The 19,525-nt window shown below is 46.1% G+C and overlaps 1 protein-coding gene across 1 annotated transcript in view; it reads left to right on the forward strand.

Annotated features, from left to right (window-relative positions):
* The window catches only part of FANCM (FA complementation group M), a 154,533-nt gene that overhangs the window by 48,573 nt on the left and 86,435 nt on the right, over positions 1–19,525 (forward strand). The gene's annotated exons all lie outside the window — the stretch shown is intronic.

Here is a 19,525-nt window from a genome sequence, read left to right on the forward strand (position 1 = left end):
GGCGGGGTCGCTGTCCTGCCGCGCCCGGCCCAGGGACGATGTGCTCTGCGCCCTGCGGCAGGGACCTCAGTGGCGGCGGCGGCTGTCAAGGCGGCGCTTTTGTTCGCCCTGCCGAGGGATTTCGGCGGGGCGGGGGCAGCCCGGGGCAGCCTTGGAGACTGCTCCGCCGGCACAATCCGCCGATCGTAGCGCTTCCTGACAGCTGCTAGTCCCCGTCACCGTTCGCTGCCTTTGCCTTTCCCAGCCCTCTGGCCCGGGGGTCGCCACTTGCGTGGCGGTGCCCCCATCCCTCCGTTTGGTAGGGAGTAGGGTGACCAGATAGCAAGTGTGAAAAATCGGGACAGGGTGGGGGGGTAATAGGAGCCTATATAAGAAAAAGACCCCAAAATCGGGACTGTCCCTATAAAACCGGGACATCTGGTCACCCTAGTCGGGAGAGGTGTTCTTCTCATTTGGAAAATGTGACCATTGTAGAAAAAGGAGTGGCTTGCTTTACATTGCATTCTTGCCAAAACAAGCATCTGAGTGTGGTTTTAGAAACAATATATTTTTATTCAAACGGACATTAAAATTGAACTGCTCTAAATATTACTCATTTGTATTTCAACTGTATAATTGCAAGAAAACCAAAATATTTATCTTCACAAATAATTATACAATGTAAGTGTTTTGTAAACAGCTATACATGCTTTGTGCAGCTGTATTCTTTCCTATTGCTTAGGATGTCTTTATTGGTTCTCTTCCCACCTCTTGCAGGAGTCCCATTCTACCTTTGAAAAACAGCAGATGAAAAAAATGATACAATTAATTATGCAAAATATAATTTAAATTAACTAGTAAGATTATAAAATAATATTCCGTGAACTTCTGCTGTATTTTTTAACTTTACAGCTACATATAATCATTAGTGAAGATATGACTATTGGTTGCAGCTGAAACATTTACTAACATTATCACAGTTTGATCCTTATCCAGGTTATTCCATTGAGTCTATATGCAATTGTCTGGATTCTGGGCTGTAACTTTTGTTCTTGTACTATGAACACCTTCAGAAGAGGAGCCTGGGAGCTTAAATTCATAACTTTTCTAGACTCTAAAAATCATTCACTAGAGACACTGGATTTACAGTTTATTATAACAATCATAGAAGATTAGGGTTGGAGGAGACCTCAGGAGGCCATCTAGTCCAAACCTCTGCTCAAAGCAGGGCCAATCCCCAACTAAATCATCCCAATCTATATAACCCACTAACATCCCGCCTCCCCAGGCTGCTTTTTCCCCCTCCTTTACTTTCCCCTCCATGTTTGTTGCGGGTTGTCTATGTTACCTGCTGGATTGACGGGCAGCGATCAATCCAGCGAGGGTCAATTTATCGCGTCTAGTCTAGATGCGATAAATCGACTGCTGAGCGCTCTCCCATCGACTCCGGTACTCCACCGGGGCGAGATGCACAGGCCGAGTCGACGGGAGAGCGTCAGCCGTCGACTTACCGCAGTGAAGACACCGCAGTAAGTAGATCTAAGTACGTCGACTTCAACAGTATAAGCTCAAAAGCTAGTCTCTCTGACCAAGTGAAGTTGGTCCAATAAAAGATATTACATTGTCTCTCTAATGTGTTTGTAAGTCACGTTTTCCTGGGAGCATGTTGTTAGTGAAAAAAAGGCTTATATTATGTTTGGCTAATGACAAGATGTGTTTTTTTACCATGAGGTACTTAGCATGCATTACCCGACCTGCTATAAAAACATAGCAGAGACCATGCACTTCAGTTTTACTGGAGAGTAAACTAGATGAGGTCAGCACTATGCCCCCGTGCCTGACCAATGCAAAGGAGTAACGTGACGGATTCATTCTTAAAAATCTTTTCACTGTTTGCAAGATGGCGGAATTACTTACGGAAATAGGGATTTTTAATTAATTTTAAATTGGAGTGGAGGGAGTCCAAAATAGCATTAAATGTTATAGGACTGTCTAGCTGTTTTAGGTATATGGATTCTTTGGAAGAGATAACAAAAGTATGAGTCTACACCCAGATCCACAAAGCTATTTAGCCTCTTAACTTCCATTGAAATCCGTGGATGTTATTGTTAGGAGCTGAAATACCGTTGTGGATCTGGGCCTACTGCACCTGAAGGCTCAGGAACAAAAAGGCAAATGGAAATAATCCATTTTTTTTAATGTCATGACTTTTTTGAGTCCTAAAGAATAAAATTACTATAAAAATTAGAATTAAAAATCGCAAATTACAAATTCACAATAAAAAACATAGAAAATGTTATACTAAAACTACTTAGATGTGATTGCTAAAACTACTAGCAACTATTAATATTTTTAATTAGAGCTGTCATTTAATCGCAGTTAACTCACGCAATTAACTAAAAAAAAATTAATCGCAATTAATCGCGCTGTTAAACAATAGAATACCAATTGAAATTTATTAAATATTTTTGGATGTTTTTCTATGTTTTCAAATATATTGATTTATATTACAACATAGAATACAGTGTACAGTGCTGACTTAATATTATTATTTTTATTACAAATATTTGCACTGTAAAAATGATAAAAGAAATAGTATTTTTCAATTCACCTCATACAAGTACTGTAGTGCAATCTCTTTATCATGAGTCAAATTCAGGTTATCAGAACAGCTGATCAGACAAATTTATGTACTGCTGTGTGGTTTTATGCAGACATATAAACTAATAAGGAATTCTTTTCAATTCTAAAAACATGTATGACAATTCTGATTTTTTTAGGAGTGTGTGTAGGTGTGTAAAATATTTCAGTGAATCAAGTCCCTTTTAGTAGCTCAGTACATCATTTCAGATGGAGAAGAGCTGCCTTGTCTAGGTATTGGGATGCACTGTGCCTTTAAGAACACAGCCCTGGAAAGTGGGTGCTGAGATGTTCCATCCTGTGAAAGGGAGGGGGAAGAAGCCCTTCTGTCACTTACACCTATTTCTGCAACCACTGTGGGTGGCTCACTCTATCTGTGGTAACTTTATCCCCTCTACCTCTTCCTGTCCCAGTGTTTTCTCCTTTTCCCAATATCTGGCAGTGCCTCTATCCCATTCTTACCCCCAACTCCTACTCCCTGCCTGTGATTTTGCCCTTCCCCTTCCTCTAGCTCTAGCTGTTTGACCATCCTGTGCATTCATTCATTCCTCCTCCCCCCCCCACGCACAAATTCTGCCCCCCCCCCCCCCCCGTGCACCCTTGAACCTCCATAAACAGCAGGGAACACATTGGAGTCCCAGATAAGGGCAGAGTGAGGGTGGTGGCTTCAGCAAATATTACTGTAACCGCAAAGCAGCAGATTGTGACATTACACCCGCATTGCATCGCTCACATGGCCTGGCCTGGGTGGAGTTCCAGAGCCCCAGGGCAGCCTATGCTGCCTCCATGTTGTCCCACACAGTGTCCCACACAGTGTCCCCCAGCCCTGGAGCACCCACAAAAAAAATGGTGGGTGCTTAGCATCCACCGGCCGCCCCCTTATCAGAATCTCCCCCTCCCTTGAGCGCCTCCCACCTGCTGGCAGCCCCGCCGGTCAGTGCCTCCCCCTCCGCCCCAGCGCTTCTTGCCCACCGCAGATCAACTGTTCCGTGGCATGCAGGAGGTGCTGGGGGGGAGGAGAGGGGGAGCGAGGGCTGGGCACGCATGGGGGAGGATGTGGAATGGGGCAGGAAGAGGCAGGGTCGGGTGGGGCCTTGGGGGAAGGGGTGCAGTGGGGGCGGGGCTTGGGGCGGAGCTGGGGGACCACCCCCTGGCATATTAGAAACTCGGCGCATATGAAGGGGTTCCATCAGAATCAGTCTAGGAATGGGCAGAAAGGAACTTTTTTGTGATCTGGTCTATATGTGGCATTGTTGTTTGGAATTAGGAAAGCAGAGGTACAACCCAAGATGTAGTCTTGTCTGCAAGAATTCCAGGCACGTTGTGCAGAATCTTCAAATAGATTTGGCCACCATATGTATTTTTCTTATAACATCACCCAGCATTGTCGTATCCAAGCACCTGATAAAGAATCAAATCCAAATCTTAAAAAGGCCCATTGCATTATTTCCTCTCTACTCACCTCAAGGCAGTAGATTTGCATGTCCTTTTGGGGTTTTTAATTAGTTTTTAGTTCCTCTCTCTTCTCTTTTCTATCCCTTTATTCCTTCTTGACATCACTTCCTTTTGGTCTGTCCTCTTTTTTGCTACTTTTCTGTTTTTAACTGAGACTGCAGGAAAGCCAAGTCAAATAAGTGAGTCTTGCATGTGGTTCTGAAGGCCACAACATCATTCTAAACAGCTGTAGTCACAGGTACCAAAAGCATGGCCCTGTTGCCAAGTGATCTCTCATTTTCACAGGCTCCACTCTTCAGGTTGACAAATTCCTAACTTGTGAGGAAATGTACTTGAAAGAGAATTATTGCACTGTGAGAGGTGTCCTATTGAGACAGTTACAGAGATTTTGAAAATTAAGACCAGACTCTGAATTTGATTTAGTAATGTGATAGCATCAGGGTGATCTGCTGTATTCCACTGTTTGTGTTCTGGGGGCAGGCTGCATTCTGGACTGCGGTTTTTTAAAGATCTGCATACTCATACCTAGGCATAGTGAATTGTAGTAGACCTCCAGCCTGGAGGTCACACAGGTATGCATTGCTGTGTTCAAGTCATCATCTGACAGAATGGGGCACAGGCTTTTAGCCATTTTCAGGTGGAAAAAGTCATCTTTCACTGCTGTAGCTATTTGAGACTCGAGCAGGAGCAAAGACTCCAAAAGGACCCCAGGGCTACAGATCAATGTGATGCTCTTTTGATACATAGTGATATCACATGCATACATACAATCAAATGCATTGCGTTTCTGATGTATCTAATAGTGGCTAAGATTGTAGGGATAAACTGACTCTTAAGCAATATGTTTGCAATACTCCTAAATAACCCATGCTGTTTGTGCCCAGATACCAGGGTGATGGGCTCAACATGAATACATTGCTTAGCCATCATCCTTTCCAGCAGTATCGATTGGAGTTTAACGAGACTCTGTGCTGGCTAAGAAACACAGCTGTTTGGAGAGAATTGTGCTGCAGTTGGAGTGCTTTTTGTTGTTCTCAAGGCAATTAGACACAACAGAGAAGCAATTATTCAATTTTACAAACTGAGATTACAGTGTGTCATTACTAGCATTTTTCATGCCATCATATGATAAAAGGACAATGCATACTCTTGATTCTTCTGATTGCAGGATGTGTAGTATTTCAAAGCAGTCAAGCTGCACATACGGACAGATGTAGAAATGTTGCATGAGGTGCATCCAGACAGCTGAAGCTTTGCTGACCATTTAACTGTAATCTCTTTGGGATATCTACACTGCTATAAAAAACCCGCAGCATGGCTGAGGTTGGCCCACGTCAGCTGACTCGCAGGCTGCAGGGCTACGAATTCCAGGGTAGACATTCAGGCTCTGAAATCCCATGACGGGGGTGGGCCTCAGAGCCTGGGCTCCAGCCTGAGCCCAAATGTCTACACTATTTTTCGCCTTGCAAGCCCGAGTCAAATGACCTGGGCTCTGAGACTTGGGGCCTGGGTTTGGGACCGCAGGCGTAGATCCCCATCTCTGCGGCCTAGGACCCCAGCACCGCACTCTCGGTCTTTGGTCAGAAGGCCCAGGTGCCCAGTGCCGCGCTCTCTCCCTACAAGGCATGGGACACCAGAGTTGAGGCACCGATCCCTGTATCCCTGGTACTGGCGAGTTTCCAGCCAAAGATTGCCATGGCGCAGGTCACCTTTACCTAGACGGTCTCCTAGACGGCGGTTCCCACCAGGGCGGGATTGCTTCCTATCACGGCACCGATCTCCACCTCCCTGATATCGCTTGTCGGGAAGGCACCGATCCTTGCCCTCATCTCACTGGTCGCCAACCAGGGTCAGTTGGCAGACTCAGGCCTCCACGGCTCCACCCTGGTCGCCGGAAGGGCAATGGTCCGAGTCATGCTGGGAGTTCAGCCCCTTGCCAAGGAGGGGTGATTCACTGCCGACTCGCGAGACCAGTGTGGCATCTGCACCAGCGGCATGGCAGCAGCGACAGTGGCCCACTCAATGACCATACTGGAATCCATGGGCCGTACTGATGATCTGGTCCCATATTCCCACCAGTCCTCCCTTGCTGCCTCTGACAAACTGCCTCCGGCATCGCTGGCACCGCAGTTGGAACACGGTACTGAATTTGACGTGGAGGCAGCGCAGGAAACTCCAACACGTAAGGAGCCATCCCCGGAGAGGAAAGGGGAACCTGCGCCTCCCCCGGCGGTGCAATCGCCATTGTCGTTTCTGGATGAAGCGGTGGCAGGTCCCTTCCAAACGGGCAGTCCTCCTGATGACTTCAAGGAGCACTAGGTCCTCCTTAAAAGGGTGGCTGCCAATTTGAACTTAAGAATTAAGGAGTTCGCGGAGAAGTCTGACCTCTTAATATTATATCCTCTTCCACCCAGCCAGGGTCGCACTGCCTATCCACCCGGGGTCCTTAAGATTTGCAACTCGCAAACTGTGGCAGCCCCCCTCTTCCATTCCGCCTACTTCTAAGAGGTAGAAAAGAAGTACTACTTCCCTGCAAAAGGGTTCAAATATTTGTACACTCATCCTCCAGCAACGTCACTGGTCATGTCCGCTGTGAATGAAAGGGACAGGCAGGGCCAAATCAGTGGCACTCCAAAAAACAAAGACGCCAAGAGACTAGAAAAGTTTATTCGACAGCTAGCCTGCAGTTTCAGGTGTCTAACCATCAGGCTCTGTTAGGAGGTACAATTTTAATCTGTGGGACTCCCTTAGCAAATTGGAAGAAGTGGAAGTCCTGGCACAATCAAGGAACTATGACGTCATTGGAATAACAGAAACTTGGTGGGGCAGTTCACAGGACTGGAGCACTGTCATGGATGGGTATAAACTGTTCAGGAAGGATAGGTACGGGAGGAAAGGTGGAGGAGTTGAACTGTATGTAAGGGAGCAGTATGATTGCTCAGAGCTCCAGTTTGACACTGGAGAAAAGCCTGTTGAGAGTCTTTGGGTTAAGTTTAGAGGCGAGAGCAACAAGGGCGATGTCATGGTGGGTGTGTGCTATAGAACAACGGATCAGAAGGATGAGGTAGACAAGGCTTTCTTCGGACAACTAACTGAAGTTTCCAGATCACAGGGCCTGGTTCTAATGGGGGACTTCAATCACCCTGACATCTGCTGGGAGAGCAATACAGCAATACATCGACAAACCTGGAACTTTTTGGAGAGTGTTGGGGACAACTTCCTGGTACAAGTTCTGGAGGAACCAACTAGGGGCCGTGCTTCTCTTGACCTGCTGCTTACAAACAGGGAAGAATTGGTAGGGGAAGTAAAAGTGGGTGGCAACTTAGGCAGCAGTGGCCATGAGATGGTTGAGTTCAGGATCCTGACATAAGGAAGAAAGGAGAGTAGCAAAATACGGACCCTGGACTTCAGAAAAGCAGACTTGGACTCCCTTAGAGAACTGATGGGCAGGTTCCCCTGGGAAGCTAATATGAGGGGGCACGGAGTCCAGGGGATCTGGCTGTATTTTAAAGAAGCCTTATTGAGGGCGCAGGAACAAACCATCCCAAAGTGCAGAAAGAATAGCAAATATGGCAGGTGACCAGCTTGGCTTAACAATGAAATCTTCTGTGAGCTTAAACTCAAAAAGGAAGCTTACAAGAAGTGGAAATTTGGACAGATGACTAGGGGGGAGTATAAAAATATTGCTAGAGCATGCAGGGGTATAATCAGGAAGGGCAAGGCACAGTTGGAGTTGCAGTTAGCAAGAGATATGAAGGGTAACAAGAAGGGTTTCTACAGGTATGTAAGCAACAAGAAGAAGGTCAGGGAAAGTGTGGGACCCTTACTGAATGAGGGAGGCAACCTAGTGACAGATGATGTGGAAAAAGCTGAAGTACTCAATGCTTTTTTTGCCTCGGTCTTCACAGACAAGGTCAGCTCCCAGACTGCGGCACTGGGCAACACAGAATGAGGCGGAGGTAAGCAGCCCTCAGTAGTGAAAGAACTGGTTAAGAACTATTTAGAAAAGCTGGATGTGCACAAGTCCATGGGTCCAGATCTAAGGCATCCAAGGGCGCTGAGGGACTTGGCTGATGTGATTGCAGAACCATTATCTTTGAAAATTTGTGGTGATCGGGGGAGGTCCCAGACAATTGGAAAAAGGCAAATATAGTGCCCATATTTAAAAAAGGGAAGAAAGAGAACCAGGGGAACTACAGACTGGTATCCTCACTTTAATCCCTGACAAAGTCATTGAACAGATTCTCAAGGAATCCATTTTGAAGCACTTGGAGGAGAGGAAGGTGATCAGGAACAGTCAGCATAGATTCACCAAGGGCAAGTCATGCCTGACCAACCTGATTGCCTTCTATGATGAGATAACTGGTGCTGTGGATATGGGGAAAGCGGTGGATGTGCTATATCTGGACTTTAGCAAAGCTTTTGATATGGTCTCCCACAGTATTCTTGCCAGCAAGTTAAAAAAGTATGAATTGGATGAATGGACTATAAGGTGGATAGAAAGCTGGCTAGATTGTCGGGCTCAACGGGTAGTGATCAACGGCTCGATGTCTAGTTGGCAGCCCGTATCAAGCGGAGTGCCACAAGGGTCGGTCCTGGGGCCGGTTTTGTTCAACATCTTTCTTAATGATCTGGATGATGGGATGAATTGCACCCTCAGCAAGTTCGCAGATGACATTAAGCTGCGGGGAGAGGTAGATATGCTGGAGGGTAGTGATAGGGTCCAGAGTGACCTAGACAAATTGGAGGATTGGGCCAAAAGAAATCCTATGAGGTTCAACAAGGACAAGTGCAGAGTCCTGCACTTAGGAAGGAAGAATCTCATGCACCGCTACAGGCTGGGGACCGATTGGCTAAGCAGCAGTTCTGCAGAAAAGGACCTGGGGATTACAGTGGACGAGAAGCTGGATATGAGTCAGCAGTGTGCCCTCGTTGCCAAGAAGGCCAATGACATATGGGCTGTATTAGTAGGAGCATTGCCAGCAGATCGAGGGAAGTGATTATTCCTCTATATTCGGCATTGATGAGGCCTCATCTGTAGTACTGTGTCCAGTTTTGGGCCCCACACTACAAGAAGGATGTGGAAAAATTGGAAAGAGTCCAGTGGAGGGCAACAAAAATGATTGGGGGCTGGAGCACATGATTTATGAGGGAACTGGGATTGTTTAGTCTGCAGAAGAGAAGAATGAGGGGGGATTTGATAGCTGCTTTCAACTACCTGAAAGGGGGTTCTAAAGAGGATGAATGTAGACTGTTCTCAGTAGTAGCAGGTGACAGAACAAGGAGTAGCGGTCTCAAGTTGCAGGAGATCTCAGGAGGTCATCTAGTCCAATCCCCTGCTCAAAGCAGGACCAACACCAACTAACTCATCCCAGCCAACGCTTTGTCAAGCTGGGCCTTAAAAACCTCTAAGGATGGAGATTCCACCACCTCCCTGGGCAACCCATTCCAGTGCTTCACCACCCTCCTAGTGAAATAGTGTTTCCTAATATCCAACCTAGACCTCCCCCACGGCAACTTGAGACCATTGCTTCTTGTTCTTTCCTCTGCCACCACTGAGAACAGCCTAGCTCCATCCTCTTTGGAACCCCCCTTCAGATAGTTGAAGGCTGCTATCGAATCCCCCCTACTCTTCTCTTCTGCAGACTAAATAACCCCAGTTCCCTCAGCCTCTCCTCATAAGTCATGTGCTCTAGCCCCCTAATCATTTTTGTTGCCCTCCGCTGGACTCTCTCCAATTTGTTCACAACTCTCTGTAGTGGGGGGACCAAAACTGGATGCAGTAGTCCAGATGTGGCCTCACCAGTGTCGAATATAGAGGAATAATCACTTCCCTCGATCTGCTGGCAAACTTGCTGAGGGTGCAATCCACGCCATCCTCCAGATTATTAATGAAGATATTGAACAAAACCAACCCTTGGGGCACTCTGCTTGATACCGGCTGCCAACTAGACATGGAGCCATTGATCACTACCCGATGATCTAGCCAGCTTTCGATCCACCTTATAGTCCATTAATCCAGGCCATACTACTTTAACTTGCCGGCGAGTTTATTTAGCTTTGCATGTCGACTTAGTTTTGAAGAATTTAAAAAAGGATTTCAGGGTAGTATAGCAGTGTATCATTTGTCTCTTAATATTTGGTAGTTCTATGGATAAAATGTTCCAGATTTTCTTGAATTCAAAGCATTTAGGAGAAAACAGATCTTAAAACAATAAACAGCCTCTGTGTGCCTAACTTTCCTTAAGGTCTACCACTCACTGGAAGTGGGGAAGTATGTTTTTCTAAAAGATATGCTGTAGAAATTATTTTGGGGAAGCTCCATGGCCTGTGTTATGACAGGAGGTCAGACTTTGAACTTCCTGTGATTATGGGAGGCCAGGTGTGGATTAAATCTTCACATCTTTACTTTTAAGAGGATACAATCAATCGCATAACAGAAGAACCAGGAGTCACCCAATAAAATTAATAGGCAGCAGGTTTAAAACAAACAAAAGGAAGTATTTCTTCATACACCGCACAGTCAACCTATGGAACTCGTTGCCAGGGGATGTTGTGAAGGCCAAATCTATAAGAGGGTTTAAAAAAGAATTAGATAAATTCATGGAGGATATTAGCCAAGATAGTCGGGGACGCAACTCCACGCTCTCGGCATCCCTAGCCTCTGACTTCCAGAAACTGGGAGTTGACATCACGGGATGGATCACTTGATGACTGCCTGTTCTGTTCATTCCCTCTGAAGCACCTGGTATTGACGATTTTGGGAAGACAGGATACGGGGCTAGAAGGATCATTGGTCTGACCCAGCATGGCCGTTCTTATGTTATGTTCTTAAGATGATATCTTAAGATCATCTTCTACTGTTAAAGATAAATTTAACTGCGGGAAACTTGGTAGTGTGGAGTTAAATGACCAGTCTAATGACAGGGTTTATTTCCTGCCTAAATCTGCTGTCTCTAGAAATAATCCTACAGCCTTTATTTTTATTTAGGCCGAAAAAGAACAAATTAATGTCATGACCTAGTGAGAGATCACAGGGGTTCTTAAAAAAATCTTATCAGATTTGACTGAATGTGCATATTCTTAAATATATTTAAACATCCATATTGCAGTCTATGCTAGATTTGAGTTCAGGTCTCAAATGATTCCATGTGTACTTGAGGATATTAGTGGGCCGTGGGAAACTTTTTTGTGGTTTAGTACCTTAGGTGGTGTGGGGACGAAATTGATCAGTTTTTAAGTGGTGAAAGTTATGTTGATTTTGTTCAGTAAGGGAAAATATTTTATTTAATTTGCTATCATATGCCACTGCATTCTTGGCTACTTTCCCACTTGACAGAGTGAGATAATTATGTATGCATGTCTTGTTATATACTGTTGGTATTATATTCAACTGCTTTTTTAACTGATCTCATTGAGGTATAAAAATTCTCAGGCACGATTGAGAATTCCATATTTAAATTTAAAAGAAAATTTACTTGTTCTACAGTTCTGTTTTAAAAAATATTTTTATACTATTATGTATAACTAAAATGTCCTGGAAAGATTGAAATGATTTTCAGTTACTCTGCTTTTTAATTATAGCTGATTTAAATCAAATACTGGGAGATTAGTTAAATGTTATGATTCACTTGTATCTGAGTGATGCATGTTGCTGTATCTTTTCTAAGTAGGTTATGTTTACTGTCCTTATCTGCTTCAGTTTTGAAGCTCCAGGTGACTGAATCCTGCTGTCTTTCATAATAGTCATTCTTGGTTTGTTTTGTAGAAGATGATTGGATCAGATAGTGCTTGTACACTGTGTATGTCGTGGCGATATCATTTTCTTCCATACTCCAAATTAGGTCAGGGAGATGAAACACAAGCACACATAATGAAAAATTAAAAAGATGAATCTAATTACAAGAAATAATAGTGTAAAAAAACTATTACATAAAACCATAGCTATGATGTTATCAAAATTTAGCCCAGGCATTGGCTCCCTTTAAAGGAAAAATGTTTGCCTTTATATTTTGTATATGCTATTTTTTAGTTAGAAGTCTGGTTTATGTTTATTAGCTTATATTCAAATACTAATGTACACTATACAGGTCTTTGGGTGTAATGTACACTACATTTTTGTCTTCAGGTCTTTCATGTTCTCATCTTGAAGTATTTCTTTGATCTAATAGTAGTACTGCATTATAGAAGTTATTGCTTCTCTTAGAATATAGTAGTTTACGGCACTTCATTCCAGTAAATGTCTCCCCTGGCCTGCTCAAATCATGTTGGTTATTTAAATATTTTATTCTAATGTGTAATGCAGATCTCATTCAAGTCCCATCATGTTGTTAATTGTAGTGGTTAGTGGCTATCATTTACAGGTTACACTGATATATGCCATAGAATATGTATTTCTTCAGCTCTGTAAGGTCCCTACAAATTCTACAATAGGTCTTTTGGGGAAGAACTGACTTATTGGCTCATGGGCTATAACTGTTCTGCTGAAGAGCATGCCACTTTTATTCTGCCTCCACAGATACAGGCAAAGTGAACAAGAACTCCTTGCTGCAAGAGATTTAGGATGTTCTGATTTTTTTTCTAAGTTAAAATAAACGTTAATGTTTTAAATTTCTGATGCAGAAATCTGGGCAAGTGTTTTTCACTGGCATTGGGGACAGACATTGGATTCATGGCTTCCCTTTCTTCCAGAAGTACTACAGCAGCATATGCCCCTGTAGCCTAGCAATCAAGCAGAAAAAAGCCTAGAGGGAAAACTTGATATTCATGCACTTATTGCCCAACAGTGCATAGACAATAAGCTCGGCTCATTTTGTGGCCAGCTCAGGAAGGGGTCACCCTAATTGCCTTCTCCTGAGCCAGAAAAGAGTCAGGAAGCCCCAACAGTGAAGCAGCAAGCAATCCCCTTGATCTTTCCTACTTTGCTTCATTTCCTCCCAGGAGGGAGCAAGTGACACAATGATATGAAGGCAGTTCTCCCAAGGTAGAAATTGCTACTGACAAGCTGCATGAACCTGCTACATTAGCCTCAGCATTTTATCATGGTCTTATCAGTGGATCATTTCTGTCCCCCAATACAAAGCCACGGAAGGAGGCAAGAGAAGCAGACCCAGATCCACCCAACAGAGCATTACGTTGGTAGTTGGAGCCCCAGACTCATTTTCCAATAAACAGCCCAGAGCTCACATCGTAATGGGCTGCTTAGTCTGCTTACCTTATGGTCACCTAGTTAGGTTTTTCACATCCATAATCACTTAGGCCTGGTCTACACTAGGAGTTTATGTCGAATTTAGCGCCGTTAAATCGAATTAACCCTGCACCCGTCCACACCACGAAGCTATTTAGTTCGACATAGAGCTCTCTTAAATTCGACTTCTGTACTCCTCCAAAACGAGAGGAGTAGCGCTAAATTCGAAATGGCCATATCGAATTAGGCTAGGTGTGGATGGAAATCGACGGTAATAGCTCCGGGAGCTATCCCACAGTGCACCACTCTGTTGATGCTCTGGACAGCAGTCCGAGCTCGGATGCTCTGATCAGCCACACAGGAAAAGCCCCGGGAAAATTTGAATTCCTTTTCCTGTCTGGGCAGTTTGAATCTCATTCCCTGTTTGGACAGCGTGGCGAGCTCAGCAGCACTGGCAACGATGCAGAGCTCTCCAGCAGAGATGGCCGTGCAATCTAATAGAAGGAGGGCCCCAGCATGGACTGATCGGGAAGTCTTGGATCTCATCGCTGTGTGGGGCGATGAGTCCGTGCTTTCAGAGCTGCGCTCCAAAAGACGGAATGCAAAGATCTACGAGAAGATCTCTAAAGCCATGGCAGAGAGAGGATACAGCCGGGATGCAACGCAGTGCCGCGTGAAAATCAAGGAGCTGAGACAAGGCTACCAAAAAACCAAAGAGGCAAACGGACGCTCCGGATCCCATCCCCACACATCCCGTTTCTACGAGGCACTGCATTCCATCCTAGGTGCGTCCGCCACCACTACCCCACCACTGACCGTGGACTCTGAGGATGGGATATTGTCCGCGGCAGGTTCCTCGTCGGACATGTTAGCGGACGGGGAAGATGAAGAAGGAGATGAGGAGGACGAGGCAGTCGACAGCGCTGGCACCGCTGATTTCCCCGACAGCCAGGATCTCTTCATCACCCTTACCGAGATCCCCTACCAACCGTCCCCATCCCTTACCCCGGAGACAGAATCAGGGGAAGGATCAAGCAGTAAGTGCTTTAAATATCTAAACATTTATTTTTACAAGAACTGAAATATTTATAATATTAACAATGGCTGTTTATTAAAGTGCTTAAACATGTAAACAATTATCTGCAAAAAAACTGGAATATTTACAATAGTAACAAAGGGTTTTTCATGATTTGTCTGCCTTAGGCTCTTCACAATTTAGTCCCAAGTATTTAAAAATTTTTTTACAATGTCCGGTAAGTCATGATTATGCTGCCCAAGACGCTCCACTCTTTAGTCCCAGTGCACCTACGCGAAAATCCGGTCAATATGGCCGGGGATGGAGGCGAAATCCTCATAGGAGAACTCCTCGTAGGTCTCATGAAGGTACATTTCCAGCCTGTTCATCAGGTTCCTGGGTAGGGCGATCTTAGTGGGCCCTCCGTGGTAGGACACGTTACCGCGCCACGACACCATCAGATAGTCTGGTATCATTGCCCTGCAGAGCATAGCGGCAAACGGCCCTGGTTTCTGAAGGCTTTCTCGAAACATCCTTTCCCTCTGGGACTCCGAGATCCTCAGCAGGGTGATGTCGCTCATTACGCCCTGCTTTGAATTAGGGAGGGGAATGTTAGTATTGGGACTGCTTTACAGCCACGCGGTGGAGGGAGAGGGGCAGCATACAGGGATCTTTCCCTGGAACAGCCGCGAGGGGGTGGGACAGGGGCATAGTTCATGCTGTCCTGATTGCTGGCAGCAGAGACTGGCATTGCTTTCAATGTGAAAGGAGGCCAGTGCTACTAGTACAGTTTTAAGCAGCCAGAAGTCTACGGCTTACCATGATTGCACGCTACAGAAGTTCAGGTGTCCTGCCACGCTTCTCAGATAACTGCAAGACCACTGCAGGACCCCAGGCACTGAAGGCGATGGCCGAAAATTCGACCTTGTCCTGAGTGCGCATGTGAGAGGTGCAGTGCATGGTCTTGTTCACAGAGAAAGACTAGGTTCTTTGTACACAACTTCATTTATCTGTCTCAGGAATTCACTCCATTTTTCCCATTCACACAGACACATCTGCGACTGTCTCCCAACCCAGCCTGTCAGCACACTCCCAGAGGCTAGCGCAGATTAGGAGGAGGAAGAAGAAGACGCGGGAGGACATGTTCTCAGAACTAATGAGCTGCTCCCGAGCCCAGGCAGCCCAGCAGACACAGTGGAGGGAGAACTTGTCCCAAATGCACCGAGCAGTCATGGAACGGGAGGAGAGGTGGCGTCAGGAGGACCAGCAGGCTACTGAAAAGCTGCTTGGACTTCTGAGGGAGCAAACGGACACGCTCCGGCGCCTTGTGGATGTTCTGCAAGACCGGAGGCAGGAGGACAGAGCCCCGCTGCAGTCTATCTCTAACCGCCCTCCCCCGCCACCAAGTCCCACACCCCCCTCACCCAAAGTACAAAGAAGGAGGGGCGGCAAGGGCCGTTAAAACTTTCAGTCAACCCCTGCAGACTGCTCTAGCACTAGAAGGCTCTCATTCCCCAAAATTTTAAAAGTCCTTTCCTACACACCTCACAGAAGCCCCCGTGCAAGTTTCAACCCCCACGTTTCATGTCTGGTTCATAATAAAATATTCGTTTCTGTTAATTACTGTTTCCATGATTTTATTTTGGAGGAGAGTCTGTCTGAACGAGGGGAAGGGGCATGGTAATTGGACAGGACAGTCACCTTTACCAGGGTACAGAGGCGGGGTCAGGTCCAGGATCAGGACACATACCCAGTGCAGTGACTAGTGACCCTGTTCAATCTGGGAGGTGGTTTTCATGTTCTGTGAGGGGGGGGGGTTGCTCTGTGACTTTGTGGCTGGGGAGGGCAGTTACAGATCTAATGCATCACAGAGCCCCGCAGCAGGGGAGCTGTAACCCTCCTCCCCCTGCCAGACAGTCACATAGCCGACACATACACGCTGTCCCGCCCAGGAGGGCTGGCAGGCTCTGTTGAAACAACCAGTCCACCACTGCGGAACCCGTCATTCCTGGAGTTTAGAAGCATCATTTGCATCACAACACTAAACCCGCACCCCGCCACAGTCTGCGTCCCAGGTTTAAAACATTCCCGCGAAAACAGTAATAAAGACAACGGTGTTCATTAACAAAACAGAACAGATTTTATTTTTTGGGAAGGGGGTGAAGGGGGTATGTAACTGGAGAGGATAGTCAACGGTAACTGGGTAAAGAAACGGTGGCAAGTTCAGGTTCTGAGTCCACAAACTTAAAATTCACTGGTGACCCTGCTCAGTCTGGAAACTGTCTTTCAAAGCCTCCCGGATGCACAGTGCGTCCCGCTGGGCTCTTCTAATCTCCCGGCTGTCTGGCTGGGAGTAATCAGCAGCCAGGCGATTTGCCTCAACCTCCCACCCCACCATAAAGGTCTCCCCCTTGCTCTCACAGAGATTGTGGAGCACACAGCAAGCTGCAATAACAATGGGGATATTGGTTTCGCTGAGATCACAGCGAGTCAGTAAGCTTCTCCATCTCCCCTTGAGACGGCCAAAAGCACACTCCACCACCATTCTGCACTTGCTGAGCCGGTAGTTGAACAGTTCTTTTTCTGTGTCCAGGGCGCCAGTATAGGGCTTCATGAGCCAGGGCATTAGCGGGTATGCTGGGTCCCCGAGGATCACTGTAGGCATCTCCACATCCCCAAGAGTTATTTTGTGGTCCGGGAAGTAAATACCTTCCTGCAGCCTTCTAAACAGACCAGAGTTCCTGAACACGCGAGCGTCATGAACCTTGCCCGGCCATCCAACGTTGATGTTAGTAAAACGTCCCTTATGGTCCACCAGTGCTTGCAGCACCATTGAAAAGTAGCCCTTTCGGTTGATGTACTGGCTGGCCTGGTGGTCCGGTCCCAGGATAGGGATGTGAGTCCCATCTATAGCCCCACCGCAGTTCGGGAATCCCATCGCGGCGAAGCCATCTATGATGGCCTGCGCGTTTCCCAGGGTCACTACCTTTGACAGCAGTACCTTCACGATTGCCTTGGCTACTTGCATGACAACAACCCCCACGGTAGACTTGCCCACGCCAAACTGGTTCGCGACTGACCGGTAGCTGTCCGGCGTTGCAAGCTTCCAGAGGGCTATGGCCACTCGCTTCTGGACAGTCAGGGCTGCTCGCATCCGGGTGTCCTTGCGCTTCAGGGCAGGGGACAGCAACTCACAAAGTTCGAGGAAAGTCCCCTTCCGCATGCGAAAGTTTCGCAGCCACTGGGATTCATCCCAGACCTGAAGCACTATGCGGTCCCACCAGTCCGTGCTTGTTTCACGGGCCCAGAATCGCCGTTCCACAGTATCCACAAGACCCATTGCCACCGTGATGTCCTCGGCACTGGGTGTCGTGGTTTCAGACAGGCGTGTGCTACTCTCGGAGTTCAGGTCCTCACCGCGGTGCCGTAGCCTCCTCGCCTGATTTCTCTCTATCTGCCTCAGTGAAAGGTCGATGATGAGCTGCGATGCGTTGACAACGGCCACAACTGCAGCGATGGTCACAGCGGGATCCATGCTCGCAGTGCTGTGGCGTCCGCGCTGTCACTGACCAGAAAAGTGCGCGAACTGATTTCCCGCCGGCGCTTTCAGGGAGGGAGGGCGGGAGTGACGGTTGGATGACGACAGTTACCCAAAACCACCCTCGACACATTTTTTTACCCAGAAGGCAATGGCGGCTCGACCCAGAATTCCAATGGGCAGCGGGGACTGCGGGAACTGTGGGATAGCTGCCCACAGTGCACCGCTTCCAATGTCGACGCTTGCCCCGTTAGTGTGGACTGACAAAGTCGAATTACTGTCCTTAGTGTGGACACACACGTTCGACTTTGTAATATCGATTCCACATATTCGATTTAACTAAAATCGAACTACTCTCGTAGTGTAGACATACCCTTAGGTTTTCCACATCCAGCAGGTCTGTCACATGCAGGGATGGAGATATGTTCCCTTACTGAAGCTCCATTCCCTCCTCTCCCACTCCCTTTCCTTTCCCATTGGTGATTCTTTGGGATGTGTGGGGGGAAATGTCTGTAGATGAGCCGAGGCAGTTTATCACTTTCCCCTCCCCCAGGACTTGCCTTCAAGTGCCCTAGTACATCTAACCTAGCAAATACAAAATAAGGAGCCAGAACAATACAACTTGCAGAATAAGTTGAAGCAAGTGGGCAAAAAGAGCTATGCTAAGTTGTCATCGTAGTGGGTACATGTAGATGAATTGTAGACTTGATAATTACCATAGTTAAAGAGATCAGAATATTGTAGGTGTGTGCAAAGTAAAACTGGAATAGTTGACATCTGGAATAAACATGTTGTTCTACTTCTAAAACTGTGATTTATCTGACATTGATTTCCTGCTGTTAGTACATTTCACTCTAGACACAGGGGAAACTTTCCCAAACCATTTCCCTCTGGTTTAGCCTTAACCAGTGTTAAAATTGGTGGGAGCTGTTGGTACCCAAGATTCCAACAAGCAGACCTGTACTTACTACTGCAGTTAGCCTAGTTTTTCATCATGTTTAACAAAAATGGTTATAAACAGGTTTGCCATCCAGAGCTTTCTGAATGTTACAGCTTTCACTGGCTTTTACACCAATTCAACTGAACTCATCCTACAACCTCTGGGAAATTTTGTAAACATAGTTAGTATAGACACTACCTCAGTCTGATTACTAGTGCATACAGCTAGCATGAATTCAGAGTTAATGGTCTCTTGTCAAATTAAGATGGTGTTACAGAGTGCCAAGACACTTTTGATACTGCTACCCAAATGGACCAACAAATTGAAAAAGCCATTTGTCTAGAGTAAATCTGATTACTCTAATAATAAAACTGTAGAGTTAGCGTTCATGCAAAACTAAGTATATGGAAAAAAATCCTAACCACCTTTGGCAAAGGAACAAAGGAGAAAAACAATATTAAGTTGACTTGGAGCAGGTCATTTCCCTTGCTCCACTGAAGTGGAAAACAGGCTTGCATAATGTGTATGAACAGAATTAAATTAAAAAAAAAAAATACTTACAGCCTGGAAGACACAAGAAACTTACACTGACAGTGGAGAACACTGTAATGGGATGTAACATGGGCAATAGCCATCTGCTATACTATAAACTATCCTGAAGTGAATTTAATCATAGAATAGTCTCGACAAAATTACCATTTAGCCTACAAACTAAGCAAGTCAGTTAAATTCTGATTATTTTATCTCTGTTTGGCAGATAACTATGCATTA

The sequence above is a fragment of the Emys orbicularis genome, chromosome 4, assembly GCF_028017835.1.
Source record: "Emys orbicularis isolate rEmyOrb1 chromosome 4, rEmyOrb1.hap1, whole genome shotgun sequence".
NCBI lineage: Eukaryota > Metazoa > Chordata > Testudines > Emydidae > Emys > Emys orbicularis.